Source organism: Pseudophryne corroboree, chromosome 8, assembly GCF_028390025.1.
Source record: "Pseudophryne corroboree isolate aPseCor3 chromosome 8, aPseCor3.hap2, whole genome shotgun sequence".
Taxonomy (NCBI): Eukaryota; Metazoa; Chordata; class Amphibia; order Anura; family Myobatrachidae; genus Pseudophryne; species Pseudophryne corroboree.
The window spans coordinates 361,681,460-361,701,049 of record NC_086451.1 but is presented as its reverse complement, the minus strand read 5'-3'; positions in this window follow the sequence as shown (position 1 = coordinate 361,701,049).

Sequence of the window (19,590 nt, the reverse complement as noted above, 5' to 3'; positions counted from 1 at the left end):
GGTACTACATTATTATTAGGGATTCGCGGGCACCCCCTTTTGGTAAGACGGCAAGTGTGTTCTCCCCCTGTGGTTGGACTACGGACGTTCCCATGCGGTTTCGTCCATTGCTCTGCTAGATGAGACATATATAAAGAAACTTGATGGATTAAAAATATGTGCATTCCGCTATTATACATTTGGTACATGTGTTGTCCATGTATTTTATATGTTTTGTCTAATCACTGTGGTTTTCAAAAAGCATTTGCTATGATGGTTGTCATGGTAACCATTGCATACTCTGCCCCCTGTAACCAGGAAGCCCACTGCTGTTGCTCGGTGATAGTGCGTTTGCTGGCGTCACTACCAATGTGTGGCATCATCAGCGGCGGACGGCGGCTCCCAGGTATGCAGCACGTGTCTTGGAGGGCTGGACGGCGGGCAGCGGTGCTATGGCAATCAGTTGAGCACAATTATGTAATTTACAGACATGTTAAATACCAGCTTTTGTGAGGTGACTTTCCCCTGATGACGGTTGGGGACCGAAACAGCTGTAGGGATGAGCTGACAATTTCTGTTTGGACATTTCTATATAAATTCAATTGATCTTGCACCTGCAATGGATCTTGAGGCCAGAGATGGGGAACCTTCAGCCCTCTAGCTGTTGTTGAAATACACATACCAGCATGCTTTGCTACAATTGTGCTATTTAGCCATGCTAAAACTGTTGCAGGGCATGCTGGGATGGAGTGACAAGGGGCAGTGTTCTTAGGGCTGGAGTGATTGGTGTCAGAAGGTTGAAGTTACAGGGGGCTTAGGGCTAAAGTTATAGGGGGCTGAAGGCTGGAATGACATAGGGCAGGAGGCTGAAGACACAGGGTGCTGGAAAAATGGAGCAGGAGTATGGAGTGATAGGGGGCAGGAGGCTAGAGAGACAGGAGGCTGGATAGACACAGGGGCAAGAGGCCAGAGAGATGGGTTGGGGTGACAGGAGGCAGGAGGTTGGAAAGTCAGGGAAAAGTGATTGGACACGCCTGAACACACCTCCTCCCTGGGGGGCGCCACAGCTCACACAAGATCTGGGCACCATGGAGACACGCTACGCCTCTGAGACTAAGTATGGGGCAGACTCAGAGCAGTGGGAGTGATCATAGACTCGGGCCCCTCATCCAGCCCCGGGGTAAATAATAACTGGCGACACTGCAAAGCATTACAATATTTCATGAGATGCTTCTTTTGTGATGTACAAAATAAAGTTTGGGTAACACTACAATAGGCCTCATCTCACAGAGAGGGGTTCTAATTCTTTATTGCACATACTCAGAGGCGTATCTACCCATTGGCTAGTATGGCACTCACCAGGGGCACCAGCCAAAGAGGAGCACCGCCCGGCGGTGTCACCCACGGCCGCGGGGTAGATTTACCTTGTAGTGGCAGCACCTGTGTCCCCTTTGGCAGTGCAGCATGTATTTTCCTGCCCGGCAACAAGTGGCAGGCAGCAGCAACCACTTTACTGGCGCCGGTATCCGCCACTGCTCCGCCGCACTATACTGTATAAACTGAATAAACTACAGCTCCTAGCAGCCCTTGGTGCAGGGAGCTCACGGCAGCAAGGACTGCTGGGAACTTTAGTTTATTTAGAGTTCTTGATTGTAGTGCAGTGCGGAGCCGGACAGGATGTGTGCCTACGCCTGGCTCTAAGGCTCCTCGCTCTTTATGCAGCAGAGCCTGATGAGGATCTCTGCAGAAGGGACATGCTTCCACCTCTCTCCCAGAGCCTGTTACCAGCCTGCTGTTACGGATGCACTCTGGAGCTCCCTGACTACAGCCCTCCTGCTCTGCTTCTTCCCCTGGGATATTCACTGCTGTCAGCAGGCATCCATCCCCAGCAGCTGAGGGCATTGAGAAGGCACTGTAGAGATAGCACACTGCCCCCCAGCAGCCAGCCAGGCAGTGCCAGTGGTACCCCATGACTGCATACTGTCCATTTACAGTACTTTTTCTGAAGCTGAAAGACTTAGGATCAATGCCAGCTTCTTCCAATCTTCCAAGTCTGCCAACACTATCAGAAGCTTTGTGGAAAGACACAGACCTGCAGATACAGTATGCATTGTACATTTCCAGCATTTGCATTGTTGAGCTTTCCATAGCTGTGTCCCCATACAGAGAAGTCATAACGGGTTGGGTATAAAATGGCGGCTGTCGGCAGTCAGGAGACCAACAGCAGCATCCTGACAAGAACTGAAAAGTACTGTAACCCTCCCTCTACCCTACCCTAACTTTTAGGTGCCTAATCCTAACGCCCCCACCTGCTCCATCTAGGAGTGGCACTGCAGTGTCACGCAGGATGGCCCTTCCAAAAAACACTCCCCAAACAGCACATGACGCAAAGAAAAAAAGAGGCGCAATGAGGTAGCTCTGTGACTAAGCTCAGCAACCCAAGTGGCCGACACAAACACCTGGCCCATCTAGGAGTGGCACTGCAGTGTCACGCAGGATGGCCCTTCCAAAAAATACTCCCCAAACAGCACATGACGCAAAGAAAAATGAAAGAAAAAAGAGGTGCAAGATGGAATTGTCCTTGGGCTCTCCCACCCACCCTTATGTTGTATAAACAGGACATGCACACTTTAACCAACCCATCATTTCAGTGACAGGGTCTGCCACACGACTGTGACTGAAATGACGGGTTGGTTTGGACCCCCACCAAAAAAGAAGCAATTAATCTCTCCTTGCACAAACTGGCTCTACAGAGGCAAGATGTCCACCTCATCATCATCCTCCGTTTAATCACCGTGTACATCCCCCTCCTCACAGATTATCAATTCGTCCCCACTGGAATCCACCATCACAGCTCCCTGTGTACTTTCTGGAGGCAATTGCTGCTGGTGAATGTCCCCACGGAGGAATTGATTATAATTCATTTTAATGAACATCATCTTCTCCACATTTTCTGGAAGTAACCTCGTACGCCGATTGCTGACAAGGTGAGCGGCGGCACTAAACACTCTTTCGGAGTACACACTTGTGGGAGGGCAACTTAGGTAGAATAAAGCCAGTTTGTGCAAGGGCCTCCAAATTGCCTCTTTTTCCTGCCAGTATACGTACGGACTGTCTGACGTGCTTACTTAGATGCGGTCACTCATATAATCCTCCACCATTCTTTCAATGGTGAGAGAATCATATGCAGTGACAGTAGACGACATGTCAGTAATCGTTGGCAGGTCCTTCAGTCCGGACCAGATGTCAGCATCAGCAGTCGCTCCAGACTGCCCTGCATCACCACCAGCGGGTGGGCTCGGAATTCGTAGCCTTTTCCTCGCACCCCCAGTTGCGGGAGAATGTGAAGGAGGAGATGTTGACAGGTCGCATTCCGCTTGACTTGACAATTTTCTCACCAGCAGTTCTTTGAACCCCTGCAGACTTGTGTCTGCCGGAAAGAGAGATCCAACGTAGGTTTTAAATCTAGGATCGAGCACGGTGGCCAAAATGTAGTGCTCTGATTTCAACAGATTGACCACCCGTGAATCCTGGTTAAGCGAATGAAGGGCTCCATCCACAAGTCCCACATGCCTAGCGGAATCGCTCTGTTTTAGCTCCTCCTTCAATGCTCCAGCTTCTTCTGCAAAAGCCTGATGAGGGGAATGACCTGACTCAGGCTGGCAGTGTCTGAACTGACTTCACGTGTGGCAAGTTCAAAAGGTTGCAGAACCTTGCACAACGTTGAAATCATTCTCCACTGCGCTTGAGACAGGTGCATTCCACCTCCTACAGTATATCGTGGTCAGATGTATAGGCTTGAATGGCCTTTTGCTGCTCCTCCATCCTCTGAAGCATATAGAGGGTTGAATTCCACCTCGTTACCACTTCTTGCTTCAGATGATGGCAGGGCAGGTTCAGGCGTTTTTGGTGTTGCTCCAGTCTTCTGTACGTGGTGTCTGTACGCCGAAAGTGTCCAGCAATTCTTCTGGCCACCGACAGCATCTCTTGCACGCCCCTGTCGTTTTTGAAATAATTCTGCACCACCAAATTCAAGGTATGTGCAAAACATGGGACGTGCTGGAATTTGCCCAGATATAATGCACGCACAATATTGCTGGCGTTGTCCGATGCCACAAATCCACAGGAGAGTCCAATTGGGGTAAGCCATTCTGCAATGATCTTCCTCAGTTGCCATAAGAGGTTTTCAGCTGTGTGCGTATTCTGGAAAGCGGTGATACAAAGCGTAGCCTGCCTAGGAAAGAGTTGGCGTTTGCGAGATGCTGCTACTGGTGCCGCCGCTGCTGTTCTTGCGGCGGGAGTCAATACATCTACCCAGTGGGCTGTCACAGTCATATAGTCCTGAGTCTGCCCTGCTCCACTTGTCCACATGTCCGTGGTTAAGTGGACATTGGGTACAACTGCATTTTTTAGGACACTGGTGAGTCTTTTTCTGAGGTCTGTGTACATTTTCGGTATCGCCTGCCTAGAGAAATGGAACCTAGATGGTATTTGGTACCGGGGACACAGTACCTCAATCAAGTCTATAGTTGGCTCTGAAGTAACGATGGATACCGGAACCACGTTTCTCACCACCCAGGATGCCAAGGCCTCAGTTATCCGCTTTGCAGCAGGATGACTGCTGTGATATTTAATCTTCGTCGCAAAGGACTGTTGGACAGTCAATTGCTTGGTGGAAGTAGTAAAAGTGGTCTTACGACTTCCCCTCTGGGATGACCATCGACTCCCAGCAGCAACAACAGCAGCGCCAGCAGCAGTAGGCGTTACACGCAAGGATGCATCGGAGGAATCCCAGGCAGGAGAGGACCCGTCAGAATTGCCAGTGACATGGCCTGCAGGACTATTGGCATTCCTGGGGAAGGAGGAAATTGACACTGAGGGAGTTGGTGGGGTGGTTTGCGTGAGCTTGGTTACAAGAGGAAGGGATTTACTGGTCAGTGGACTGCTTCCGCTGTCGCCCAAAGTTTTTGAACTTGTCACTGACTTATGATGAATGCGCTGCAGGTGACGTATAAGGGAGGATGTTCCGAGGTGGTTAACGTCCTTACCCCTACTTATTACAGCTTGACAAAGGCAACACACGGCTTGACACCTGTTGTCCGCATTTCTGGTGAAATACTTCCACACCGAAGAGCTGATTTTTTTGGTATTTTCACCAGGCATGTCAATGGCCATATTCCTCCCACGAACAACAGGTGTCTCCCCGGGTGCCTGACTTAAACAAACCACCTCACCATCAGAATCCTCCTTGTCAATTTCCTCCCAAGCGCCAGCAACACCCATATCCTCCTCATCCTGGTGTACTTCAACACTGACATCTTCAATCTGACTATCAGGAACTGGACTGCGGGTGCTCCTTCCAGCACTTGCAGGGGGCGTGCAAATGGTGGAAGGCGCATGCTCTTCACGTCCAGTGTTGGGAAGGTCAGGCATCGCAACCGACACAATTGGACTCTCCTTGTGGATTTGTGATTTCGAAGAACGCACAGTTCTTTGCTGTGCTTTTGCCAGCTTAAGTCTTTTCATTTTTCTAGCGAGAGGCTGAGTGCTTTCATCCTCATGTGAAGCTGAACCACAAGCCATGAACATAGGCCAGGGCCTCAGCCGTTCCTTGCCACTCCGTGTGGTAAATGGCATATTGGCAAGTTTACGCTTCTCCTCCGACGATTTTAATTTAGATTTTTGAGTCCTTTTTTTACTGATCTTTGTGATTTGGATTTTACATGCTCTGTACTATGACATTGGGCATCGGCCTTGGCAGACGACGTTGATGGAATTTCATCGTCTCGGCCATGACTAGTGGCAGCAGCTTCAGCACGAGGTGGAAGTGGATCTTGATCTTTCCCTATTTTTGGAACCTCAACATTTTTGTTCTCCATATTTTAATAGGCACAACTGAAAGGCACCTCAGGTAAACAATGGAGATGGATGGATACTAGTTTACTTATGGATGACGAGTGACTGACGACACAGAGGTAGCTACAGCCGTGGACTACCATACTGCGTCTGCTAGTATAGAGATGATAATTAATGATATAAAAAAAAAAAATATATAACTACTATAGGTATATATAATATAATGACGGACCTGGTGGACACTGTCAGCAGACTCCTAAACTACTAGTATGAAGAAGATAGAAAAAAAAGCCACCACAGGTAGGTATACAATTATGGACGAGTGACGACACAGAGGTAGGTACAGCCGTGGCCTACCGTACTGCGCCTGCTAGTATAGATAATATACTAAATATATTACTACTGTAGGTATATAATATAATGACGGACCTGGTGGACACTGTCAGCAGACTCCTAAACTACTAGTATGAAGAAGATAGAAAAAAAAACCCCACCACAGGTAGGTATACAATTATGGACGAGTGACGACACAGAGGTAGGTACAGCCGTGGCCTACCGTACTGCGTCTGCTAGTATAGATAATATACTAAATATATTACTACTGTAGGTATATAATATAATGACGGACCTGGTGGACACTGTCAGCAGACTCCTAAACTACTAGTATGAAGAAGATAGAAAAAAAAACCCCACCACAGGTAGGTAGGTATACAATTATGGACGAGCACTGACGACACAGAGATAGCCACAGCCGTGGCCTACCTTACTGCGTCTGCTAGTATAGATAATATACTAAATATATTACTACTGTAGGTATATAATATAATGACGGACCTGGTGGACACTGTCAGCAGACTCCTAAACTACTAGTATGAAGAAGATAGGAAAAAAAACCCCACCACAGGTAGGTATACAATTATGGACGAGCACTGACGACACAGAGATAGCCACAGCCGTGGACTACCGTACTGCGTCTGTGTTATGCACACCAGTGCCTGCAGGAATGTACTGGTGTCTGAACGGAGAGGTATGCAAAACAAATTAACTCACAGACAGACTGGGGAATATGACATTACGTACACAGAAGGTGATATGGTAACAAAATAAACACAAAGTGAACAGAGAAGCCCAGAGGCCAAGAAACTGGGTGTCTCCCTAGCATTAGGAGTGCTCAGATGGAAAGAAGCAAGATGTTGTGTTTTAATACGTAGAGAACCAGAAATGCTGTTGCTAAGGGCAACAGCAAAACCCTAAAGGGTTACCAACGGGTGTGGCAGTAAACTCCTTGGTCAGAGATGGAATAATAGACACAAGGAGAGTCTCCACAATCCTAGTCCTCACTTGCAGTGCACTGGTTCAGCTTACTGCCACTAAACTGACACCAGAACACATTGCACAGTGAGAAAGGATTTTTGGCAGGCAAGTCTGAGAATACAGCCGCAAACTTGCTAAGTTCACAGAGTAGCAAAAGAACCCCAGCAAGTTAAACGACTGACTCCAGTCTTACTGCTAGGTCTGGATTGGCAGAGTGTAGTACCAAATCCCAAGGCCTATTTGCAGTAAGCAACAAACAAATACAAAGCTACACAGTACTGGCTAACTTTCAGGAACTGACTAACCAACAAAGATTCAGCAGCATCTGCTTAACCTGAGAAAAGGCCCTATATAGCAGGTGCTGTCCACGCCCCACTCAGACCTCACAGACTGTGAGCACAAAAACCAGCACCGGATCCCCTTCCGTGCACAAAGCCTGCAACCAATGCACAGCAAAAGACCCGAACCGGAGCATCAGCTGCGCTCAGGCCACTCCGCCAGCACTTGTCTCCCAGTTGCCATGACGACGTGGCAGCACAGGGCAGGAGACCCTAACAGTACCCCCCCTCTGACGAGGGGTCAAAGAACCCCTACCACCGGGTTTATCGGGGAACTGCGAGAAGAAAGAGCGTATCAGTCTGGGGGCATGAAGATCACAACTGCGCACCCACGACCGCTCCTCCGGGCCATACCCCTTCCAGTGCACCAAAAATGACAGCCGACCCCGAACCATCTTGGAGTCAAGAATCCTTTCAACAACAAACTCCCTCTGGCCACGTATCAGAAGAGAAGAAGGTCTTCCACTGGAAGGATTACTAATCGCCCGTTTTAAAAGGGAACAATGAAATGTTTTATTGATACCCAAAGAACGGGGCAGATCTAACTGAAATGCCACCGGGTTGATAACCCTAGTGATCTTATAAGGGCCGATGAACCGGGGGCCTAACTTATGAGATGGCTGTCTCAACTTCAAATTCTTGGTAGACAACCAGACGAAGTCTCCTAATTTGAAGCTGCAGGGTCTTTTCCACTTATCAAAAACCCTTTTGGTCACTAATGACACAGACACAAGGGCTTTCTTTACTTTCCTCCAAATACCCCTAAGGACCGAAACCACAGAGGAACCACCAGGCGTGGAGTCCAGGGGGTCAAAAGAATTGGCCTTAGGATGATGCCCATACACACAAAGGAAGGGAGAGATCCCTGTAGCAGAGTGAGCCGCGTTGTTATAGGCAAACTCCGCCATGGACAGATGAGCAACCCAGTCAGTCTGACACTTGGAGACATAACACCTGAGGAACTGCTCCAAGGACTGGTTCACCCTTTCAGTCTGCCCATTAGACTGCGGATGGTAGCCTGACGACAAGCTGACAGAAATCTGGAGATCGGAACAAAATGCCCTCCAGAATTTGGCCACAAACTGGGATCCGCGGTCAGAGACCACATCAAGTGGCAGCCCGTGGAGGCGCACAACATGCAGCATAAATAATTCAGACAGGCGTCTGGCCGATGGCAGCCCAACCAGTGGAACGAAGTGCGCCATCTTCGAAAACCTGTCAACGACAACCCAGATGGCTGTCATCCCCGAGGATTTGGGCAAGTCCACCACAAAATCCATTGAAATGTGGGTCCATGGCTTAGATGGAATAGAGAGTGGATGTAATGGGCCAACAGGAACCCCTCTAGGAGTCTTATTTCGGGCACATATGTCACATGCCCGAACCCACTGATCCACATCTTTAGCCACCGAGGGCCACCACACCGCCCTAGATAGCAACTCCCGAGTTCTGGCAATACCCGGGTGACCTGCCGACTTCTTGCCATGGAATTCTAGGAACACTCGCTGTCTTAACCTAGGAGGCACAAACAAAAGACCTACCAGAAGGTCTGGAGGAGCCTGCTCCTGTGCTCTAAGGACTAATGACAAGAGGTCCTGGGTAATGCCCACTTTAATACATGATGGGGACACAATGGGCAATGGCTCCTCGGTGGTCTCCTGGATTGGAGCAAAACTCCGCGAGTGCGCATCAGCCTTGATGTTTTTTGACCCAGGGCGATATGTTATCAAAAAATTAAAGCAAGCAAAAAACAAAGCCCATCGTGCCTGCCTGGCATTGAGACGCTTCGCTGACACTAAATATGCCAAATTCTTATGGTCGGTGAGAATTGAGACCACAAACTTAGCCCCCTCAAGCCAGTGTCTCCACTCCTCGAGTGCATCCTTAATAGCCAACAATTCCCGGTTACCCACGTCATAATTCATCTCGGCAGGCGAAAATTTACGGGAAAAGTAAGCACAGGGATGAAGGCGATTATCAGACACTACCCATCTCAGCGGCATCCACCTCCACCACAAAAGGACGCTCTGGATCTGGGTGTCGCAGCACCTTGGCCGAGACAAATGCCCTTTTGAGACGGGCAAAAGCCGCTTTGGCCTCACAAGACCAGTGAGCAACATCCGCCCCTTTCTTAGTGAGTGCCACCAAGGGCGCCACTATAGACGAAAATCCAGCGATAAATCGTCTATAAAAATTCGCAAAGCCCAGGAAACGCTGAAGCGCCTTCAAACTAGTGGGCTGCACCCAATCCAGGACTGCCTGTACCTTGGAACCCTCCATTTGGAAACCTTCTGGGGAGATAATATATCCTAGAAATGCGATTTGCTGAACTTCAAATTCGCACTTCTCCAGCTTCGCCCCAAGCCGGTGGTCTCTGAGTTTCTGGAGGACTAAGCGTACATGCTTCCGATGTTCCTCCAGGGAATGGGAGAAGATTAGGATGTCATCTAAGTATACAACTAAGAATCTGTCCAAATATTCCCTGAGCACATCGTTCATGAAATCCTGGAAGACTGCCAGCGCATTACAGAGCCCAAAAGGCATCACCAAATATTCATAATGCCCTGAGTGGGTATTAAAGGCAGTCTTCCATTCATCCCCCTCTCTTATTCGGATTAGATTGTACGGTTACGCGGTGCGCGTAGGTCAATCTTAGAAAAAAATGGTGGCAGTACGAAGCTGGTCAAACAAGACCGAAATGAAAGGCAGTGGGTATGAGTTTTTAATCGTGATACGGTTCAATTCCCTGAAGTCGATGCAGGGTCGCAACGAACCGTCCTTTTTACCCACGAAGAAGAACCCCGACCCAACTGGAGACTGTGAAGGTCTGATAAATCCCTTAGCCAAGTTCTCCTGCATGTACTCTGCCATAGCCTGAGTCTCAGGACGTGACAGGGAGTACAACCTACTCTTGGGAAGCTTAGCATTCGGCAACAAATCAATGGCACAGTCATAGGGGCGATGGGGAGGTAGTACCTCTGCAACTTTTTTGGAGAACACATCTGCAAAATCTGCATAACATCCTGGCAATCCTGGCAAACTTAGCTGCGAAAGCTTGACTGGAAGGCTCAAGCAACTCCTGAAACAATCAGTACCCCAACTAAGAATCTCCCCATAGACCCAGTCAAATTGAGGATTGTGGGCCCTTAACCAGGGTAACCCCAACACCAATGGGGCAAAAGTACAGACAGTCACATAAAAGGACAATTTTTCAGAGTGTGTGGCTCCAATAAACAAAGAAATCTGGCTAGTACAAGAGGTAATTTTACCCTGGGATAATGGTTCCCCGTTTAACCCAAAGATCTCAATTTCCGATGCCAAGGGTACTAAGGGAACAGAGTGTTTTAGGGCGAATTGGCGGTCCATAAAAACCCCGTCGGCCCCACTGTCCACAAAGGCCTCAGTCTTGACAGTTTGACCGAGGATCTTCAAGGTCACCGGAATGATAAAAGTCTTCTTGGGAAATTCTGACTTCTGGCCTGACAGGATATTTCCCATCACCCTCAGGCCCTGAAGTTTTCCGGCTTTTCTGGGCATGATACTACCACATGACCTTTATTCCCACAGTACAAACACAACCCCTGCTGTCTCCTCCGCGTCTTCTCACGCGAGGAGAGGCGGGTAGCCCCAATCTGCATAGGCTCCTCGGAAAATTCCTCAGAGTCTGAGGTTCCCTTGGGAAAGAAGGAAACCTCGGTCTCCCTTTCAAGCCTACGCTCTCTCAGCCGTCTATCCACCCGGATGGATAACTGCATGAGCTGATCCAAGCTATCAGGCAAGGGATATTGTACCAGTTGGTATTTTATCTGGTTAGAAAGACCTCTTCGGTACTGGTGTCTCAGGGCTGGGTCATTCCACTGGGTATCATGGGCCAACCTCCGAAACTCCGTACAGTAAACCTCAACTGGCCTTCGCCCCTGCTTAAGGATCGAAATCTGAGCCTCAGCTGAGGCCGTCTTGTCAGGGTCATCATACAACATGCCCAGTGCCGTAAAAAAAGCATCAACACTTTTAAGCGACGGACAGTCAGGCTGCAACCCATATGCCCAGACCTGTGGGTCTCCTTGTAGCAAGGAAATCACTATGCCCACCCGCTGAATCTCTGACCCAGAAGACTGAGGCCTAAGCTGGAAATATAGCTTGCAGCTCTCCTTGAAACAAAAGAACTGCGAGCGATCTCCAGAAAAACGATCCGGGAGAATTACTTTCGGCTCCTTAACCCCTGAAGGTGCTGCTGCTGCGGGAGCTCCGCCAGCGGCCTGGGAGGTGTGCATTTTAATGGACAAATCATTAAATTGTCGAGTCAAGACCTGCACCTGATCGACCACCTGTTGCAAAGTATTTTGAGGGGTATGCTCCATATTCCCACAAAATTTCAACAGGAGTATTTGGCTGCTGAATATGTTATGCACACCAGTGCCTGCAGGAATGTACTGGTGTCTGAACGGAGAGGGATGCAAAACAAATGAACTCACAGACAGACTGGGGAATATGACATTACGTACACAGAAGGTGATAGGGTAACAAACTAAACACAAGGTGAACAGAGAAGCCCAGAGGCCAAGAAACTGGGTGTCTCCCTAGCATTAGGAGTGCTCAGATGGAAAGAAGCAAGATGTTGTGTTTTAATACGTAGAGAACCCGAAATGCTGTTGCTAAGGGCAACAGCAAAACCCTAAAGGGTTACCAACGGGTGTGGCAGTAAACTCCTTGGTCAGAGATGGAATAATAGACACAAGGAGAGTCTCCACAATCCTAGTCCTCACTTACAGTGCACTGGTTCAGCTTACTGCCACTAAACTGACACCAGAACACATTGCACAGTGAGAAAGGATTTTTGGCAGGCAAGTCTGAGAATACAGCCGCAAACTTGCTAAGTTCACAGAGTAGCAAAAGAACCCCAGCAAGTTAAACGACTGACTCCAGTCTTACTGCTAGGTCTGGATTGGCAGAGTGTAGTACCAAATCCCAAGGCCTATTTGCAGTAAGCAACAAACAAATACAAAGCTACACAGTACTGGCTAACTTTCAGGAACTGACTAACCAACAAAGATTCAGCAGCATCTGCTTAACCTGAGAAGAGGCCCTATATAGCAGGTTCTGTCCACGCCCCACTCAGACCTCACAGACTGTGAGCACAAAAACTAGCACTGGATCCCCTGCCGTGCACAAAGCCTGCAACCACTGCACAGCAAAAGACCCGAACCGGAGCATCAGCTGCGCTCAGGCCACTCCGCCAGCGGTTGTCATGACGACGTGGCAGCACAGGGCAGGAGACCCTAACAGTCTGCTAGTATAGATAATATACTAAATATATTACTACTGTAGGTATATAATATAATGACGGACCTGGTGGACACTGTCAGCAGATTCCTAAACTACTAGTATGAAGAAGATAGAAAAAAAAAACCACCACAGGTAGGTAGGTATACAATTATGGACGAGCACTGACGACACAGAGATAGCCACAGCCGTGGACTACCGTACTGCGTCTGCTAGTATAGATAATATACTAAATATATTACTACTGTAGGTATATAATATAATGATGGAACTGGTGGACACTGTCAGCAGACTCCTAAACTACTAGTATGAAGAAGATAGAAAAAAAAACCCCACCACAGGTAGGTAGGTATACAATTATGGACGAGCACTGACGACACAGAGATAGCCACAGCCGTGGACTACCGTACTGCGTCTGCTAGTATAGATAATATAATAAATATATTACTACTGTAGGTATATAATATAATGATGGACCTGGTGGACACTGTCAGCAGACTCCTAAACTACTAGTATGAAGAAGATAGAAAAAAAAAACCCACCACAGGTAGGTAGGTATACAATTATGGACGAGCACTGACGACACAGAGGTAGGTACAGCCGTGGCCTACCGTACTGCGTCTGCTAGTATAGATAATATACTAAATATATTACTACTGTAGGTATATAATATAATGACGGACCTGGTGGACACTGTCAGCAGACTCCTAAACTACTAGTATGAAGAAGATAGAAAAAAAAAAAACCACCACAGGTAGGTAGGTATACAATTATGGACGAGCACTGACGACACAGAGATAGCCACAGCCGTGGACTACCGTACTGCGTCTGCTAATATAGAGATGATAAAGATGATAGAGATGAAAAAAAATATATATAACACTACTGTAGGTAAATATTTATATAATATAATGAATGACGGACCTGCTGGACACTGTCAGCAGAATGCGTTTATAGAATAAAAAAAAAAAAAAACACCACAGGAGTGTTTAACTTTTTCAGGCAGACAATATACTGGTGGTCACTGGCAGCAAAAGTGTGCACTGTACTCCTGCTATAACTGCTCCCCAGTCTCCCCCACAATTAAGCTGTGTGAGCAGTGAGCACTCAGCACAGTCAGATATACATAGATGATATATATCATGCAGCACACTGAGGCTGAGCACAGATATGGTATGTATCGTTTTTTTCAGGCAGAGAACGGATTATAATAAAACTGGTGGTCAGTGTCACTATCAGCAAAACTCTGCACTGTACTGAGTACTCCTAACAACTGCTCCCCAAAATTAGTAGTAAATCAAATGTCACTCGTCTCTCTAAACGGAGAGGACGCCAGCCACGTCCTCTCCCTATCAATCTCAATGCACGTGTGAAAATGGCGGCGACGCGCGGCTCCTTATATAGAATCCGAGTCTCGCAAAAATCCGACAGCGGGATGATGACGTTCGGGCGCGCTCGGGTTAACCGAGCAAGGCGGGAGGATCCGAGTCTGCTCGGACCCGTGCAAAAAAGGCTGAAGTTCGGGCGGGTTCGGATTCTGAGGAACCGAACCCGCTCATCTCTACTACAAATACCAGCCTTCTTGGGGGGGCGACAGTCCCATACTTCACCAGGGGTGCTCAGACCCCTTAGATACACCCCTGCACATACTGTATAAGAATACAAATAATTATAGGTTAATACAATAATAGAATTGCATGTTCCAAAAATATGGGTTCATTGTTATATTCCTTTAAGAAATATTGCAGAATTACATCATACTTTTTATGCCATATTATGATACCTGAATACATTAAAAAATTATAAAATGAAAGACTTTTGTCTTTGTTCATCTGGCACCTCCACTTACTCTGAATGTCTACATCCCTCATGTGAATTATTTATGGCATTCTAGATGTCTTCAGTAATCTTTAAAGCTGAATACACAATATAATGGATAATGTGCCCGATTCCGACATTATGGGGGTTATTCAGAGTTGGTCACACTGAAATTACATGCTGGGGGCAAGGCCGCCAAGCATGTTTGGCACCTCACTGCGATGTGAATACAATTCAATTGTGATCGCATCAAATAGGTTGACCCAGAGGCGGATTGGCCATAATGTCTACAGGGAAGATTCCCGGTGGGCCGACGCACCTGTGGGGCCTGTTTTGTTTGAGGACATGTGGTCCTTTTTATAGACATAATGAATAAGATGCAAACTAATTGCATATATGAAAATTTCTTTACCACTTAGCCTGTGATTGCAGATGATCTAGTGTATACTCTGTCTGCCTGCTTGGCTGAGATTGAGTGAATAGTGATTGGGATACGGTTGGTGTAATAAGCAAGAAAATATATCTTTCTAAAGAATGATATCGTTTCCTAAATTCTGAAGGTAGATCATATAATGTGCACATAATATTTAATTTTATTTCTTTTTAACTTCCCCCTTGATGTTGGACATGCCCACTATCTGGAAAGTCTTGGGGGGAAGGTGCTGCTGCCATGGCCCATGGCTAGACCTTACTCCTCTGGTGCTGCCCATAAAGGGCCACCAGTACAAATTTTTCCAGGGCCGCTTTTTGTTCCCAATCTGCCCCTGGGATGACCCCTGCCTACACAGCATGGCTGCGTAGGCAGGCGATCTGGCGCCATGTTTCATATCGCAGGAAACGCAGGCAACGTCATCGGGCCATGCTGAAAACAGCCATGACAAGCCTGCGTTTCCTCCTCCCCCCCCCCCCCCCCCCAAAGCTGCCCACAGGCACCCATCACCTGTCACTCACTATGTGATCTCATCCTTCCAGGATGTGATCAAATAGTGAAGGGTTGCGCACATGCACTGTAGCCACTGCGCGTGCACAGACCCTATGGACGTGCCATGCACGTGAATGCAACAGTTGCATCCAACTCTGAATAAGGCAGGGACGTGTGGTGAGCTAAATGGCTCAGGAGGCACTGGCTAACCCCAGAGCCAGATTTAAATGCAATACATGAGCCAAAGGGTACATCTGGGCATTATACACAGGTGCAGCAATGTAAACTCCTGGAAATTTGGTGAGTTTTGATTAGAGATGTATGGAAAGGATACACAGGTGAGGCACCGCCTCACCTGCCATAGACTTTTTACTCCCGAGTTTGGGCTATAAAAATCAGAGCCGGCCTTAGGCATAGGCAAACTAGGCAAATGCCTAGGGCATTTGGTATGCTTAGGGGCACCAGCAGCTTCTGCTGATTAAAATGATATGCGGCATGCCTATATTCTGTGTGTGACTGCGGCTGTATCTGCCTACAAAATGCTACATTGCAGTGTAGTCCTGGAAATCACTGTAATGTAGCATTTCATATGCAGATATAGCGGCAGTCGCACACAGAATATAGGCATGCTGCATATCATTTTAATCAGAAGCTGCTTGCGCATTCTAGCCACATAGTAATGCAAATAAGATGCATTTTCATAAACAAAATGTGCCCGACGTTAGCAGAGCTGCCAGCTGACTCATGCCAGGCATCTCCTGCAGAACTAGCGGCGGTGCTAGGGGGCACCAGCCAAAATCTTGCCTAGGGCATCATATTGGTTAGGGCCGGCTCTGATAAAAATGATTAGAATAATGCAAAGAAGATATTTCAAACAAATTATCAGTATTTTTCATATATTTTATTCAGTCAAAACTCTGGTTTAAACGTAAGTATGACAAGAAAGGCTCTGCCTCACCTGCCTCTCCCCACCGCAAGTCACTGGAATAAGGCCATATGTCGCTGGCGATGCTCACTCCGCGCCGTCTTTCACCGCTTCCGGCATCAGCAAATGTGTATGCACTTACTGATGCCATCCCTGCCACCGGGTTCCGTCACTGCCGTTATCGCTGGATACACACATTGTCTAGTACCCAACATAAGACTTAAAAAAACAAAAAATCACATAACCCTTACGTAGATATCAAACATTAACAGAACTTTACAGACCTATCTTCTTAATGATCCTGATCATAATGATTACTCAAACAATAGATATAAAACAAACACTAATAAAGTTATATTATTAATACATATATTAACATGATTAAACGACTATAATGAAACTAATTACAAATGAGAATAAATTGCTAATAAGGGACTATTTGCTTAAAGAAATTATAATTTTTTTTATTAATGTTCTGTTCAAAAACTATTTAAAAAATTGTTTTTGAGCAGCATATATTTTGTTAAAAAAAAAGCCCTAAAAAGTGACCACTATGAAACAAATAGGCTTTTAAAAAAACACTTTTTAAATGATTTTTGTGTTGGCACATTAGTATTGCAAAAGTAAATGTTCACAAATGTCCATCCATCCTTGGCTTTCAGTGGCTTTCATAATGGGGGTGCGTTATGGAGGGAAGATATGGTTTCATTTAATTATTTCCAGTCCAGGTGTTGGAGTAACCATTGAAACTGAATGTTGAGTTCTGCCAATGTAGAGGTGTGCACTACCCAGCTATCCCACCAGGCCTCACTAGAGATTACAGCAAGAAATAGTCCCAAGTGGCACTCAATAATACATACATAAACCAGGCTATGTGGAGGGGGGGGGGGGGGAGGGAGAAAGGTTATATTTTTTAGTGGTTTGTCTATATATCTATATGATACAACTGTACTTTTTAAGTATTAGGAAAGTTTTTTTTCCTGCGCACTGCGCCTCTTTTTGTTTGGATAAGCTGCTGTGCTTTTATAGGTGACCAACCTATAGAAACAATTGTAGTGGGGAAATATAGCACTGTGCTCAATCCGTAACTTCGTGCTGATGGGTAGATTGATTTTAATCTGTGTGTGTGCTGGCAATGTAAGGTACCTATATGTTAAATTAAATGAATCAGGTAGGGTGCCAGTTACTGAGCAGATGTGTATATGGATAAATATAATCATTCAAATATACTCAAAACTTGGTTTTTATTAATAAATAAAGGTTAGACTAGATATGGTACTGATGGTCTATATATTTGCGTATCGCAACCGCTGTGAAGTCCATAAATTTAAACAAAAATTCAAGAAATTTAAAATCCAAAAAAAGAGAAAAAATAAAATAAAAAATGCACAATGTCCTTCAGTTCAATACATAGATAAATCTCCTCTCAGGGGTACAGTCTTATGGCATGCGGCGTCCCGCAAGCAGTGTGTAAGCGCTTATAGATACAAGATGGTGCTGGGATGTGCCTGCGAGTTTTAGAATCCGTATAGTGCTGGGCAGTGTGGTTGGATTTTAGGGAGTGAACAAGTATGCAACTCCGGACTCGTTCCTCACCCCTACCATGGTCTCCAGTGGTTCACCTCGGTACAGGCGCCCCAGTGGAGTCTGGTGGGTTTGGGGGAGAAACACCGTCAAGGGTCAAGGAGATTGCAGTGAGCGCTCCTCCGAGCTGCTGTCTGTATACTCCCCGCCGCACACGGAGACTCACCCAGGTCGCTTCCCACTGTCCGCCACGGCTCTGCTCCAGTTCTCGGTCTGTCTTCCCCGGCAGCTCCCTGGTTGCCTGGTGACACCTGCTGGCCGGATTTCCGTATCGCTGGGTCACACTTTCTATTTCTTTAGCGTCTTGCTGTACTTGTATTGTGGAGGATTGTAGGATTATAGGTCTGTGTCTCCAACGCGTTTCAACCCCGTTAGGGTCTTCCTCTGGGAGTAATGATTATCTCTGGAATTAGTTGTCTGTCTTTTAAGTCCATATCGGTCCATGTACTGTGTCACCTGATATCCAGATGTGCATGTAATTGGCTCTTCACTTGTCAATCATGCCTAAATGTCCAATAGACAATATTATTAGTCCATTTCTCTGTCCATCAAATAAATTAATTATGGACTTGCAAATACAGAAAAAGGGGCTGTTGTTGCCAATACAGTGTTAGGATCTCCTGCTCTGTGCTGCCACGTCGCCATGGCAACCGGGAGGCAAGTGTTAGCGAAGTAACCTGAGCGCAGCTGATACTCCTGTCCGGGTTTTTACTGTGCAGTGGTTACAGGCTCTGTGCACGGCAGGGAATCCGGCGCTGGTTTTGTGCTCACAGTCTGTGAGGTCTGAGTGGGGCGTGGACAGCACCTGCTATATAAGCCATCCTCTCAGGCTAGGCAGGTGCTGCTGAATCTTTGTTTGTTAGTCAGTTCCAGAGAGTTAGCTAGTACTGTGTTACCTTGTATTTACTTGTTGCTTACTGCAAATAGGCCTTGGGATTCGGTACTTCATTCTGCCAATCCGGACCTAGCAGTAAGACTGGAGTCAGTTGTTTAACCTGCTGGGGTTCTTTTGCTATTCTGTGAACCCAGCAGGTTTGTGGCTGTACTCTCAGACCTGCTTGCTTAATCCTCCCTCACTGTGCAGGGCGTCCAGGTGTCAGTTTAGTGGCAGTAAGCTGAACCTGTGCCCTGCAAGTGGGGGTTAGGATTGTGGATACTCTCCTTGTGTCTATATTTCTATCTCTGACCAAGGAGTTTATTTCCACACCCGTTGGTAACCCTTTAGGGTTCCTTCTGTTGCTCTTAGCAACATCATTTCGGGTGCTCCACATGTTAAATCACTACATCTCGCCTCATTGTCCGCTCTATTCCATCTGAGCGTTCCTGACACTAGGGAGACACCCAATTCCTGAGCCTTCGGGCTTCTTTGTTCACTTTGTGTTTATTAGTTATTCCATCACCTTCTGTTATGTTATACTCCCAAGTCTGTCTGTGAGTTTGTTTGCTTTGCATCCCTCTCTGTTCATACACCGGTATACTCCTGTCAGCACTGGTGTGCGTAACATATTCAGCAGCCCTACTCCTGTTGAAATTTTGTGGGAATATGGAGCATACCCCTCAAAATACTTTGC